The sequence below is a fragment of the Pelmatolapia mariae genome, linkage group LG3_W, assembly GCF_036321145.2.
Source record: "Pelmatolapia mariae isolate MD_Pm_ZW linkage group LG3_W, Pm_UMD_F_2, whole genome shotgun sequence".
In the NCBI taxonomy this organism is placed as follows: domain Eukaryota; kingdom Metazoa; phylum Chordata; class Actinopteri; order Cichliformes; family Cichlidae; genus Pelmatolapia; species Pelmatolapia mariae.
The window spans coordinates 63,526,583-63,540,818 of NC_086229.1; the positions used below are offsets into that span (position 1 = coordinate 63,526,583).

At 40.7% G+C, this 14,236-nt stretch overlaps 1 protein-coding gene across 1 annotated transcript in view; it reads right to left on the reverse strand.

The window, feature by feature from the left end:
- The window catches only part of LOC135932668 (NLR family CARD domain-containing protein 3-like), a 70,304-nt gene that overhangs the window by 10,801 nt on the left and 45,267 nt on the right, over positions 1 to 14,236 (reverse strand). The gene's annotated exons all lie outside the window — the stretch shown is intronic.

Genomic DNA, 14,236 nt, shown 5'->3' on the forward strand with positions numbered 1-14,236 from the left:
TTCATTGTTTCTGACTGGAATACAACTTCCAAGAACTCGGCTCCTTTATTATTGCATTATATCCACACAGAGACAGGTGTGTGATGGCTGTCTCCACTCCCACAAACCCCTTTGAAATAATATTGAAGACTGCAAAAACCAAAATCATCTTCAGCTCAATTTACAACAGAATCAGTCTCTTACTTTGTGAATGAGGGTCCAGGTTCATGACTGAAGACTGGAGGATAATCTCGAGACTTGGCACTGTTCATGGACATGGAGCTGGATCCTGGAAACTCTGCTCTGTGTTTGAGCTGCTGATGTCTGGAAACGCAAACATAGAATGAAGCCCAGATTGTTCTTCTACATGTTCCTCTTGGTGGTCATTAAGCAGCTTATCACTGTGTCAGACTCATGCAGCTGAAGCACTGGATGTTCTTAAAACCACTGTACTTTAGGGTAAGCTGGAACCATGGTCTTCCTTTTAAGATGACTCTTGAATCCATAGTTAATATTTTTAAGTTTGAGTTTTTGTTTAGGTTTTTCTGTTACATATCCAAGTTATTGGTCTTTCATCTGGATTCACTAATTCTAACACTGGTAAACATGATAATGAGTCACACAAAGCTTAACTAGGTTTGTGTGACTCATTATCATGTTTACCAGTATTACTCACTATTTTAACACAAGGTCTTGCTACGAGCATGTTCACATGTAAGGTGCTAACGTTGGTAGCATCTAACCAAATTAACATCATAGATAAAGTAGAAAAGCAGTTATTTTACAAATGAAGATAAAACTACAAAAGTTCATGGGAAAAAATATGAAGACATTAAACACATAATACAGAGAGACAGCAACACAGCTGTGTAAGTCATTGATTGAGGAAAATCACCGTGCCATAATTTATTGTTAAAAATATGACTGTGTGAGTTTTTCAAGTGCTTTGATCAAAATGACTGGAAAAGAGCTAAAATATTAATAAAGCCTAAAATAATGATAATAATAATAAGAAGAAGAAGAAGAAGAAGAAGAAGAAAGCCTGAAGCCAGGAAGCAAAGTTTTTAACAATCCTAAGTGTGTAAGATAACAAACTTCATGACTGTATCGTTAAGACACAGGAGAATCTGATGGATTATAATTTACAATAAAATCTAGTCAAGTTTGTTTATTGTTATTTCAACCATGTGCAGTGTTACAGCACACAGTGAAACGAGACAGCTTTCCTACAAGACCCATGGTGCTACATATAGAAAATCAACACGGGACTACAAAAAGTCAATTTCCTAAAACTGCAAAACACCAGACAGAGTTGAATGATACAGACACAAGACAGTGAAACAGAAACGTGCAACAATGAGAGTGGGCTGTGCAAAAGACTGTGTATTGTGCAAAAAGTGGTGTTGTATAAGTAAAACAGAAACAGTACTTACTTTGTGCCTGAGGATCCAGGTTCATGACTGAAGACTGGAGGATAATCTCGAGAACTGTCACTGTTCATGGACATACTGCTGATTCCTGGAAACTCTGCTCTGTCCTCAGCTAAACTTCTCATCTTTAGGCAGTCTGGCAGAACAAGACAGACAACTGTGAGTGCAGGTTAAAAATCCTGGCAAACATATTTATAGAAACCTGGGACTTGTAGAACAGGAAATCCAACAGACATATGACACCTAAATACAAACACACACACATAATAAACCTAGTCGACCCGCCACCTAATAAATGAACAGATCCTTGTTCTCTCTTAAAAACCACAGAAAGACTGCTGACAGGAAGATGTCCTGACCATGAAGCAAAGATTTAATGCTGTCCATCATGCTTCTTTCTGGATGATGTCACAAACTTGAGTAACAAAACTGACCAAAACAACAGTCACAGTTTTTGTTCTAACTTGCAAAACATTCATGTCATGTTTTCCAGTCTGGAACTAATTTTCTGATTATTCTGAAAAACACATAAATGCACAGTAACACTCACCGTGTTTTTGTCCTCCTGCTTTGTTTTTAATCCTTTGTTTCTGCCTCACCTTAAGAGAGCAGTCCCTCCCCTCTCCACGGGAAGTTGAATGACTACATTCACTCACACTGCTGTGTGAGACACAGATTGGCTTTTTGAAGAGATTGATATTTGCTTAAATGCCACCAACATGGAGTCACTCACCCAGGGTGCTCAGATTACGAACTAAAACAACTTTAAACAACTAAAAGTACTTCTTCAGATATTTTTAAACAAGCTCATATTTTTTAAAATGTACTTTCAATTTGAACATGCATAAAAATGATATTAGTCTTACCAGTAGCTTTCATTGTGTCATGTGCCAATTTAGCACCTGAAGGGTTTGCTCCACCCACAGGTGAAAGGTCAAACCTTCTTCTACTCCTCATTTTGCTAAGCGCTGAGGTGTTGGTGTCACATAACAAGTAAATAAATAAAAACAATAATAATTAAAGGACAGTGTAATCACCAAAAATTTGGTTTCTTGCCCAAGAGCAACAACATGCCATTGTGGGAAATACATTCAGCAGGGAAATGATATTCAGCCTGTCATTTCAGCATTACTTTTTAGATAGTTATTTAATGTATTTATGTATTTTATGTAACCATTATCACTCCAGTGGAAACACTTTGGGAAGCTGTGCCTCCTCTGGTTTTCTCCTTGGACCTACGACACTGCCTTAAGTTTATCTAGTTGGACTTTTTGGTACAACATTGTTACCTTTCTCTCCATTTCACCTCCACCTGAACTTATTTCTTTATATAGAAAATGCAGCATTTACATCATCATTGTAACTGTATGCAAACAGTGTCCAGCTTTCCGAAGGCCAGCACAAGCTTGCTGATTTAGGATTATTACTAACGTATACACAGCGGTAGGAACAATTGGCCAGTGAGCACAAGTCATAAATCTGACAGGGATTTTTCATGTGAATTCACTTTTTTGTGCAGAGTAGGAATATTTTACTAACATTTCCATGCACATGTTAGTAAATGATGGGCATAATTCTTAAGTTTGCAGTCTTTCAAAGAGTTATGAACCCCTCCCTGTTTTTACTTCAGAAAAACAGCCTCTCTGGGAGGCTTATTCTATAGCTGATTTCGTCACTCACTAATTTTCTACTATAATTTACAACATAGCATTAGAATAAATATAATTCAGTTCATTATGTGATAAATCTTCAACCAGGGGATTTTTCTATTTGTTTGTTTTGTTTGTTTGTTTTATAAGATCATATGTTTAAAAATAGAAATGATTTAAAAAAAACATTTTTTTCACCATTGTGTTTTGACAAAATTAAAGTTTTGTTTGTTTATTTTAGTCTTGAATCGCAGGTCGTCTCCATGAATGTTACCCATGCACCTTGTCACATTCAAGATCGAAATCAGAGACATTGAACATTAGGTCAGACATCACTTTGAGGTTGCTCTCATAAACAGGACGGTCATTTATTGATTCATTTCCAACTCTTGTCTCATTTTTGCTTTTGTGTTTCATAACATCAGACTTTGCTGAGGAGGAATTCAAAGTGTCACAAATGTACTGACAGTAAATGTGTCTTTGTGTTAATGGAGTGCAGTTCAGCAGCTTTGGGGTGACTTTGTTTCTCATAAACTCCTGATGTGAACTGACATGTTCTGCCATTTATTAAATAGTAGAGTAACAGCAATGGTTTCTGTTTGATTTAAAACCTCATTCACTGTGCATTTAAACCAAAATGGGATGTGATGCTAAAATGCTGTAGAAACTAAGTAACATAAATTAATATATACATAATAACAGTAAAACAACAGATTACGTGAACAGACATTAAACTAAATAATTAAGAAACACAGGAAGCATAAAAGGGTGTTGTCATCAAATTTATATAATCATTTTTTTTTTTTTGGTGCTCTCAATAAAATGCTGCTGATCCGGTTCCAGAACAAACACAACAAACCAGACATTACCCAGAAGGAAACTGACTTAAAAACAGTCATCCAGTGTTGTTCTCAACTGATCTTTAGACATTTTAAAAATGTTTGGCAAACATTTCTTGATATATGATTGAAAAATAGTCACAAAACCTGCTTTACATCAGATATCAGATGTACGAGGTCGTACCTGTAGAAGACAAGTTTGACCAGCAAAAGCTGATAATCAACCCGACTGTGTATCTTCATGTTCATGATGCTCATGCCCAATTGTCCATTGCAGAATTGCTTTTGTACTTTAAAACAAGCTCATGAATCAAATCTAAGAATCGAATGAACATCTGACTAATGTGCTCAAATAATAATAATAATAATAATAATAATGGATTGCATTTATATAGCACTTTTCGGGGCCCTCAAAGCGCTGTACAATTCCACTATTCATTCACTCTCACATTCACTCACTGGTGGAGGCAAGCTACACCAGTGTGTGCAGGGTAAATAAAAAGGATAAATGTTTTAAAATCCACTGCACTGATGACTGAGCTGGTTCTGGGGGGTTAAAGCTGGATGTGTTGTGCTTTGATGCTTCAGCAAAACACATCCAGCTGCTCTTATTTACTTATTTACTCCACAGCAGAGTTTTGCCAGTTTTATTCTGGATGTACTTCCTGACACTTTCCCAAAGAGGATTTGTCTCTCTGACTGGAGTCAAAGCAGAAACCATGCATAAGCCACCTGAATGTATTGACCACTACACCACTGAAGGCATGAGCTCTCAGCAGATATATCAAATATATATTATTCAGCGGGAGACCTCGGTGGAAACTGTGAGGAGGCGCTATCTAACCTCTGAAGTGGCTGCAAATTTTACCAGGGTTCTAGACGAATGCCCCCCTGTGATTTTACCTGCACCCTGTGATTTTATTTTTAATCATTTTAACCTCAAACTGAAGAAAAGCCTTGACTCCGTTGCTCCACTCACCACCAAAAAGATTAACGTAAAATGTGTGTCACCCTGGAGAAACGAAGAAGTCAAAACACTCAAAAGAAAATGCAGGGCAGCAGAAAGGAGATGGAGGAAAAATAAAAATGCAATCAACCGTCAAATATTTTGCGAGCAACTTAAAATTTACAATAATACACTAAGGAATTCAAGAAATTCATACTTCGCCCAAATAATCAGTAATAACAAAAATAATCCCAAGGTCCTCTTCTCCACCATAGATCATTTATTTAACCCTGATTTTAACAGCTCCCAAAGAACCCCCACAGACTCGCTCTGTGAGCAGTTTGCAGACCACTTCAGGGGAAAAATCAGCGCCATCAGATGTGATATTTTATCTTCTCGTGATATGATTTTAAACACATCTGAGGGCTCGATTGTACCTGAGGAGACACTGGACAGCTTTGTCCTGGTTAATGCTGAGAACCTTAAGAAAGTTTTCTCCACAGTGAGACCCACCACATGTCTTTTAGATCCAATCCCCTCTTCACTCTTTAAAACACTTTATGGATTTTTTGAAGCGGAGCTTTTATACATGATGAATTGCTCTCTTCAGTTGGGTGTCTTCCCTGCTGCCTTTAAAACGTCGGTGGTGAGGCCCCTTCTGAAGAAGAGCAATTTGGATTGCAATGATTTTAATAACTACAGACCTGTATCCAACTTACCATTTTTAAGTAAAATTTTAGAAAAACTTGTTTTTACTCAGATTAATGATTTTTTGAATGATAGACAGATCCTAGAAATATTTCAGTCTGGATTTCGGGTGAACCACAGCACAGAGACCGCTCTCCTAAAGGTTTTAAATGATCTTAGATGTAACTGGGACTCCCAAAAGCTCTCAGTCCTGGTGCTACTGGATCTAAGCGCAGCCTTTGATGCAGTAGACCACGCTATACTTTTAAACAGACTGAAACACATGGTGGGCCTCTCTGGTGCTGTACACAACTGGTTCACTTCCTATCTCTCAGACAGAACTTTTATGGTGAGTATGGATACATGCTCCTCTAAGATCCATAAAATGACATGTGGTGTGCCCCAAGGGTCGGTTTTAGGCCCTGTACTTTTTAATTTGTATATGCTCCCTCTTGGCGGTGTCATCAGGAGGCATGGAGTGAACTTCCACAGTTACGCTGATGACACTCAGCTGTACATCTCCGTATCTCCTGATGACACCAGACCAATGGATGCCCTTTTTAACTGTATTTTAGATATAAGATCTTGGATGGCAGAAAACTTTTTACAGCTTAACCAGGACAAGACTGAAGTTTTAATCATCGGTCCTGAGGCTCAGAGAGAGAAACTCTTGTCTAAATTACAGGCATTTTCACTATGTCCTTCGCTACAAGTGAAAAACCTGGGTGTTATTTTCGACTCTGAGCTTGGTTTTATCCCACATATTAAACATGTAACCAAAATTGGATTTTATCATCTAAAAAATATAGCCAGAGTCCGCCCTATTCTCTCTCGGGCCAACACGGAGATGCTGATGCATGCTTTTATTACCAGTCGCATTGATTACTGTAATGCCCTGCTCTCTGGTCTCCCCAAAAAGAATATTTCACCCTTACAACTTTTACAAAACTCTGCAGCTCGTGTGCTGACGAAGACCAGAGGGCGGGCCCACATTACACCGGTTTTAGAATCGCTGCATTGGCTCCCCGTGTGTTTCAGGATCGATTTTAAAGTTCTTTTATTGGTTTTTAAATGTCTTAATGGTCTTGGGCCTTCTTATCTCTCAGATCTGCTTTTACCATATGAACCCTCGCGGACCCTGAGGTCCTCTGGTACTGGCCTTTTGATTGTCCCTAAAGTCAGGACACATACTCACGGAGAGGCAGCTTTTCAGTGGTATGGTCCTCGTCTGTGGAACAGCCTGCCGGAGGAGCTCAGGGCCGCAGAGAACGTTCATGTTTTTAAGAACAGGCTCAAGACCCACCTTTTTAATTTAGCTTTCACCTAACGTTTATTTTTTTTATGCTTATTTATTCTATCCTGTTATTCTATTTATATTATTAATTTAGGTTTTACCTAATATTTATTGATTTTATTCTTATTCATTTTTTATTTTCTTACTCTATTTATATTTATATTTATATTGTATCCCGTTCTTATTTATTTTATCTTTTTACCCTGTATATATCCTTATTAGGTCATATCTCCAGTGTTTCCTCGGAGGGGACTCTCTGCACCGGGGCTGTGATCGACCATGGTTGCTGGGGCTCTGTGGGTCCTCTCAGCCTGGCTGGGGGGCTTCTTTGCCTCCCTCCTGCTGTGTGCCCAGCCTGGAGGCTGCGCTCTGTGACCGGCTCCCGGTGCAGACGGCTCCCTGTGATAGCGTTTCCTCACTTGGCTAATGCGTACCCAGCCCAATTTTACTCTTTAAGTTCTTTAAGTGTGTGTGTGTGTGTGTGTGTGTGTATTCATGATCGTTTATGTCAGAGGTTCCCAAAGTGTGGGGCCCGCCCCCTAGGGGGGGTGCAGAGCCATTGCAGGGGGGGCGCGGTATGAAAAGAAAAAAAAAAAAAAAAAAGAGCGCTTGGACACTGTGGACAGGTTATTGACGGGGCTCCCACATAAACGCAAAGCAGGAGATGAAGCATCGCCAAATATGTTTCCAAACCAACTTCCTTCCAAGCCAAAGACTAGAAAATATGGTGAAGCATATCTTCCCTTTGGCTTCACCTTCACAAGTGCCAAGGTAGGTCTCCCCTGCAGAATTAGTTTCCCTGCGTCGGGAGCACGCGCTGGGCTCTCCAAATCACGGACAAACAGGATCCCACATTCTTGATTTTTAGTTCACAAACACTTCTTGTAATAACTAACTACTCCTGACATTTTGGACATGTTAGCTCTTTATGCAGTAAAGTTACAGTGGGATACAAATAATATCAGGCTGATCCTGCCGTAATTTGTTCCCCCTGTTCAAATCACGGACAAACAGTATCCCACAGCTGTTTTTGTTTTTGAACCTATTTTGCACAGAGAGACATTTTTTGAAAAATGTATTGATAGCAATGTTGAATATTATTACACAGGAAAAAAAACAACTACACGTAAAATAATTACACCATGACGCCTCTGCCTTTATAAATGGAGGGACAGTAACTGCGTGTGTATATGTAAGCGTGTAAAACCTGAAGATAGATTAACAGTAACAGTATTTTGTCTCTATTTGCCATTCTGCAATTCATCTCATGTAAACAATAACGTGGCGCACAGCGTGACGTGAAAAGAGGCACATACCTTTGACGTTGCGTGACGAACTCTGTAATCCTCGTCCACACGTAAACGCAAAAAAGGAGTTTTAAATAATCTCCGTTTTCGGTGAATCGCAACGCCGTTTACGTGTTGACGAAAGGCCCAAACGCATAGAAACAGCTGAGTTTTCAAAAATACCCGTGTAGGTGTGGACGTAGCGTAAGAGAGTTAGTAGTATATTTTATTACAGCCTGTAATTTATTGCCGTTTACTTGTATTTGCTTAATTGTTTACTAAATGTTTGAGGTGTGAAATAAACCGCAATGGAGTTTGTAAACAAAATATGGGTGTGTGTGTTTGGAGGATGTGTTTGTGCGGGGGGGGTTAGGTGGTGGGGGGGCACGAACATTTTTCTTGTAAAAAAGGGGGGCCTGGTAAAAAAAGTTTGGGAACCACTGGTTTATGTTAATGAGAGTGTGGGGAGTGAGTTGGAGGGCGGGGCGGGGTGGGGTGGGCTGCTTTTAACCATATAAAGCACTTTGTGCTACATTTTTTGTATGAAAAGTGCTTTATAAATAAAGATTGATTGATTGATTGAAAATTAAGTGCCAAACCATGCTACCTTTGTGAATGTTACCTGCAAGCATACTTTAACGGGTAAAATGAAGTGGCAAACCATCCTGCCTGTATGAATATGAGCTACAAGCATACTCTCATGGCCAAAGTTAAGTGGCAAACCGTCATACCTACTTAAATTGGTGCTGGAATTACTCTGTGACAGCAGAAATGTGCATAAACTACTTACGGTAGGACGTTTTGCCAAAGTAGGATGGTTTGTCAGAACAACGGCGCATTTGGAGTACACTTCGGATTGGGACAGCCGTCGTCGCGCCGCTGTGACGTAATAGGTCTCAAAATGCATACTCATAAGCGTGCGGTCGCTGGATTGGGACACAGCCCTTGATTCGGCGGGGTTCGCCACATCGCAACGTGAGGTTGTCGGTTCTGTGCGCTTTCATTGTGCGTGCCGCGTTGCAGTTCCGTTATCTACTCCGAAGTGGAATCGAAACCGAAACCGTGCGAATTTAACCAGTGTTTTCGGTCGGAAGTGGCTTTGGAGAACCTCTGTGATCTCCTTGTGACGTTTGTCTGGTGAAGCAACAAGTTGTAAGTTTTTGCTCCATCACACTCAGTAACACAGCCTCTTTCCTCTCATCTTCTACTATATTAGCCAGACAGTATTGTTGAACTCTCTCTACACCTGCTGCCTAACCCTCCTTATCAAAAATTTCAATTTCTCCCACATTGTCGCGGTGTCTTTATAAGCGTCGTTCTGTTAGTGGATGCTCCTCATGTCCTCTCTACAGTTCGCTAGCCAGGCAGGTGAGTTAGCATTCACGCGGAGGGTTGTTTTGTTTCTTTTCGAGTCCTTTTTCTTGTCATTTGGTCACTTTCACGAGGATTTCCCAGTCACGGCCGCCAGTTTTTTATGTACTCTCATAACCTTTTTAGACACAGCGGAACCTTTTTAGTGGAACGTGATTTACTTTATTAAAGATGTTGTGGGCGAGCACATCCAGATCAATGTACATATACTCCATAGCTAAATAAATAACGGTGGAAATAAACTGCGGAGTCATGGCCTGATGTGTGAGCCCTTTTTTACAAGAAAAATGTTCGCGCCCCCCCACCACCTAACCCCCCCCGCACAAACACATCCTCCAAACACACACACCCATATTTTGTTTGCAAACTCCATTGCGGTTTATTTCACACCTCAAACATTTACTAAACAATTAAGCAAATACAAGTAAACGGCAATAAATTACAGGTAGTAATAAAATATACTACTAACTCTTTTAGGCTGCGTCCACACCTACACGGGTATTTTTGAAAACTCAGCTGTTTCTATGCGTTTGGGCTTTTCGTCAACACGTAAACGGCGTTGCGATTCACCGAAAACGGAGATTATTTAAAACTCCTTTTTTGCGTTTATGTGTGGACGAGGATTACAGAGTTTGTCACGCAACGTCAAAGGTATGTGCCTCTTTTCATGTCACGCTGTGCGCCACGTTATTGTTTACATGAGATGAATTGCAGAATGGCAGATAGAGACAAAATACTGTTAATCTGACTATCTTCAAGTTTTATACGCTTACATATACACACGCAGTTACTGTCCCTCCATTTATAAAGGCAGAGGCGTCACGGTGTAATTATTTTACATGTAGTTGTTTTTTTTCCTGTGTAATAATATTCAACATTGCTATCAATACATTTTTCAAAAAATGCCTCTCTGTGCAAAATAGGTTCAAAAACAAAAACAGCTGTGGGATACTGTTTGTCCGTGATTTGAACCGGGGGAACAAATTACGGCAGGATCAGCCTGATATTATTTGTATCCCACTGTAACTTTACTGCATAAAGAGCTAACATGTCCAAAATGTCAGGAGTAGTTAGTTATTACAAGAAGTGTTTGTGAACTAAAAATCAAGAATGTGGGATCCTGTTTGTCCGTGATTTGGAGAGCCCAGCGCGTGCTCCCGACGCAGGGAAAACTAATTCTGCAGGGGAGACCTACCTTGGAACTTGTGAAGGTGAAGCCAAAGGGCAGATATGCTTCACCATATTTTCTAGTCTTTGGCTTGGAAGGAAGTTGGTTTGGAAATATATTTGGCGATGCTTCATCTCCTGCTTTGCGTTTGTGTGGGAGCCCCGTCAAAAACCTGTCCACAGTGTCCAAGAGCTCTTTTTTTTTTTTTTTTTCTTTTCATACCGCGCCCCCCCTGCAATGGCTCTGCGCCCCCCCTAGGGGGCGAGCCCCACACTTTGGGAACCTCTGTTTTACATGATGGGTGCAATGTTGCTGCTGCTGCTGATGATAGTGCTGGAGGGCAGGGTTGTGCTGATCTGAGACTGTAGACATTAAAGAGTCCACAGGAGAGATTGTAGCTGATTAAACAAGTGTTATGAGATAATAAAATACAAAGATTGGTGACAGCGCTTGGAATCATAAGGCAATGGATTAAAGAAACTCTGGGAAATAAACTGAAACTGGAAAATGGCAGAAAAGGGCAAAAGAAAGAGGTGGTCATGGTAGGGTAACACAAACATCTGTACACATACAACACACACACACACAGTGACATTTTATACCTTCTCCTACTGTATATAGAATAGAATAGAATGCCTTTATTATCACTGTACAATACAGATGCACAATGAGATGCAGAGCATCTCCTACTCAGTAAAACATGTGGGGGGTGCACAGTTTCTGCAGCACTATATACCAATGAACAGTATTTACAGAACATATATATAAAATGTGCAAAAATACAATCCGGTTAAAAAAAAAGGGAAATAAAATATGTAAATAAATAGTATATACAGTTTGGGTTATTGCACAGTGGTGGTTTATAGAGGGAATCCTTGGAATGGGGGCTGGAACTGTGTTTATCAGAGCATGTGTGAGATGCAGCTCCATCTCATGTTGGTCAGTTGCCACAAGACAACTGACCAACATGTACATAATAAGCTAACACTCCTGTGTGCTATAGACTATACTGTATGCTGTACACCTACTTATTGGTTTCTGTGCCATCAGTCTGCGTCTCCCAATTAATTTGTGTGTTCTCCCTACAGCGCAGCACCGCTCAGGCGGCAAAAAATGCATATGGGATCACTACGGGTTTTACCTTAGGCAGCGGTTGTCCTTCTCTCCTGGATCAGCTGGAGCTTTCTTTTGGAGGCTTCCCAGCTTTGACAAAAGTCCAGCTGGGATAACCACATTTACTCAGGGCCTTCTTGATGTGATGTTCTTCTGCTTCCCTGGCCGCTGTGTCTGTGGGGATGGTGTTCGGTCTGTGTTGTAGCGTCCTGATGACACCCAGTTTGTGCTCCACTGGATGATGAGAGTCAAACCTTAAATACTGATCCGTATGCATAGGTTTATGGTACACATCAGCTTTTGGATGTCCCCCATTACTGATGGAAATCTCACAGTCTAAGAAGGCTAACCTGCCACTTTTCATATCCTCCCTGGTGAATTTGATGTGTCGGTCCACCGAGTTAATGTGTGAATTGTGGTACGTCCTGATATGACATCCCATTCTTGTGCTGCAGCTGCAGTGAAGCAGATGCTGTACCAGTCTGTCGTGGTGAAGAGAGAGCTGAGTGTAAAGGCGAAGCTCTCAATTTACTTTATCTACGTCCTACCATCACCTATGGTCACAAACCGAACTGAAAGAACGAGTTCGAGGATAGAAGCAACGGCAGTGAGCTCCCTCCTTTAGAGATAGGGTGAGGAGTTTGGCCACAGGGGCTCAGAGTAGACCCGCTATGGCTGAACTCATTGAAAGGAGCCAGCTGAGGTGGTTCGGGCATCTGACAAGGATGCCTCCTGGGCGCCTTCTGGGTGAGGTGTTCTGGGCATGTCCCACTGAGAGGAGGTCCCGGGGCAGACCAAGGGCACGTTGGTGAGATTATATCTCTCGGCTGGGCTGGAAACGCCTTGGTGTTACCCCGGATAAGCTGGAGGAGGTGGTTGAGGAGAGGGAGGTCTGGGCTTCTCTGCTTGAGCTGCTGCCCCCGTGATCCGGCCCCGGATAAGTGAAGATGGATGGATGGAAACTGGTAAATCGGAGGATCATATAGTTCAACAAATCAAATTATTGGAGCAAACCAAACTTAATTTTCAAAGATGGATGGATTTCCCATTATCTCTCCTATAGGCAGAATTAATACGATCAAAATTAATATCTGGCCTAAGTTCCCTTATCTATTTAAATGTTGCTCTACAAAAGTCCCCAAAATTTCTTTTATATGGCAAAAGAAAAATCCAAGCATCAGACTCATTTACCCCCAGGCTCCATATTCAAGGGGAGAACTTAACTTACCAAAATTTAGGAATTATTATCTTCCCTCTCAGTACCATTCAATTTGGAACTGGCTACATGCAGAGAACAGTGAGGTTAGATGGGTCCAAATAGAACAACACGAAATGAACTCTATACCATTAGAAGATGTTCCATTCATAGGTACAAAAAATGTTTATCCACGCTTACAATTCAATTCAATTTTATTTATATAGCGCCAAATCACAACAACAGTCCCCTCAAGGCGCTTTATATTCTACAGTAGTCCCTACAATAATACATACAGAGAAAAACCCAACAATCATATGACCCCCTATGAGCAAGCACTTTGGCAACAGTGGGAAGGAAAAACTCCCTTTTAACAGGAAGAAACCTCCGGCAGAACCAGGCTCAGGGAGGGGCGGGGCCATCTGCTGCGACCGGTTGGGGTGAGAGAAGGAAGACAGGATAAAGACATGCTGTAGAAGAGAGACAGAGATTAATAACAAGTATGATTCAGTGCAGAGAGGTCTATTAACACATAGTGAGTGAAAAAAGAAACAATTCAATAATACTAAACACCTTCAGTGCCTGGAAAGAATGCACTCACTTCTGAAAATAAATGTTTCTTTTCTCAGAAGAAGAGCTTTATGGGATAATCCTGACCTTGCTCCTGGTGGATCTCCATCCAACTTCTACCAGTTTGAACCAATTTAACTTTCTACTTTTAAAAGCATAATTGATCAACTGAGAAGTTTGAACTGGGCTCATGATTTCCTCCCATCCCGGATTTTAAAGGATCGGTTTGATGTAATTGGGCCTCATTTCTCATCATTGATTAACTTAACATTGCTCACAGGCTGTGTCCCATGTGCATTTAAACATGCAGTGGTGCAACCTGTCCTAAAGAAAACTAGCCTCGACCATACTGACCTAGCGAATTATAGGCCAATCTCTAAACTTCCCTTTTTATCTAAAATATTAGAGAGAACTGTCCAGTCCCAACTACAGGCCTACTTAAACGCAAATAACATTAGTGACAAATTTCAGTCTGGTTTTAAACCTCACCACAGCACTTGAAACGGCACTGCTGAGGGTTTTCAATGATCTTCTTTTAATTACCGACTCAGGTTGCCCTGCCATTTTAATTTTATTGGATCTGTCCGCTGCTTTTGATATGGTAGACCATAAAATTCTTTTAGAGAGACTAGAACATGTTATAGGCATCAAGGATTCTGCCCTTAATTGGTTTAAATCCTACCTCTCGGGTAGGACTCTTTCTGTCATG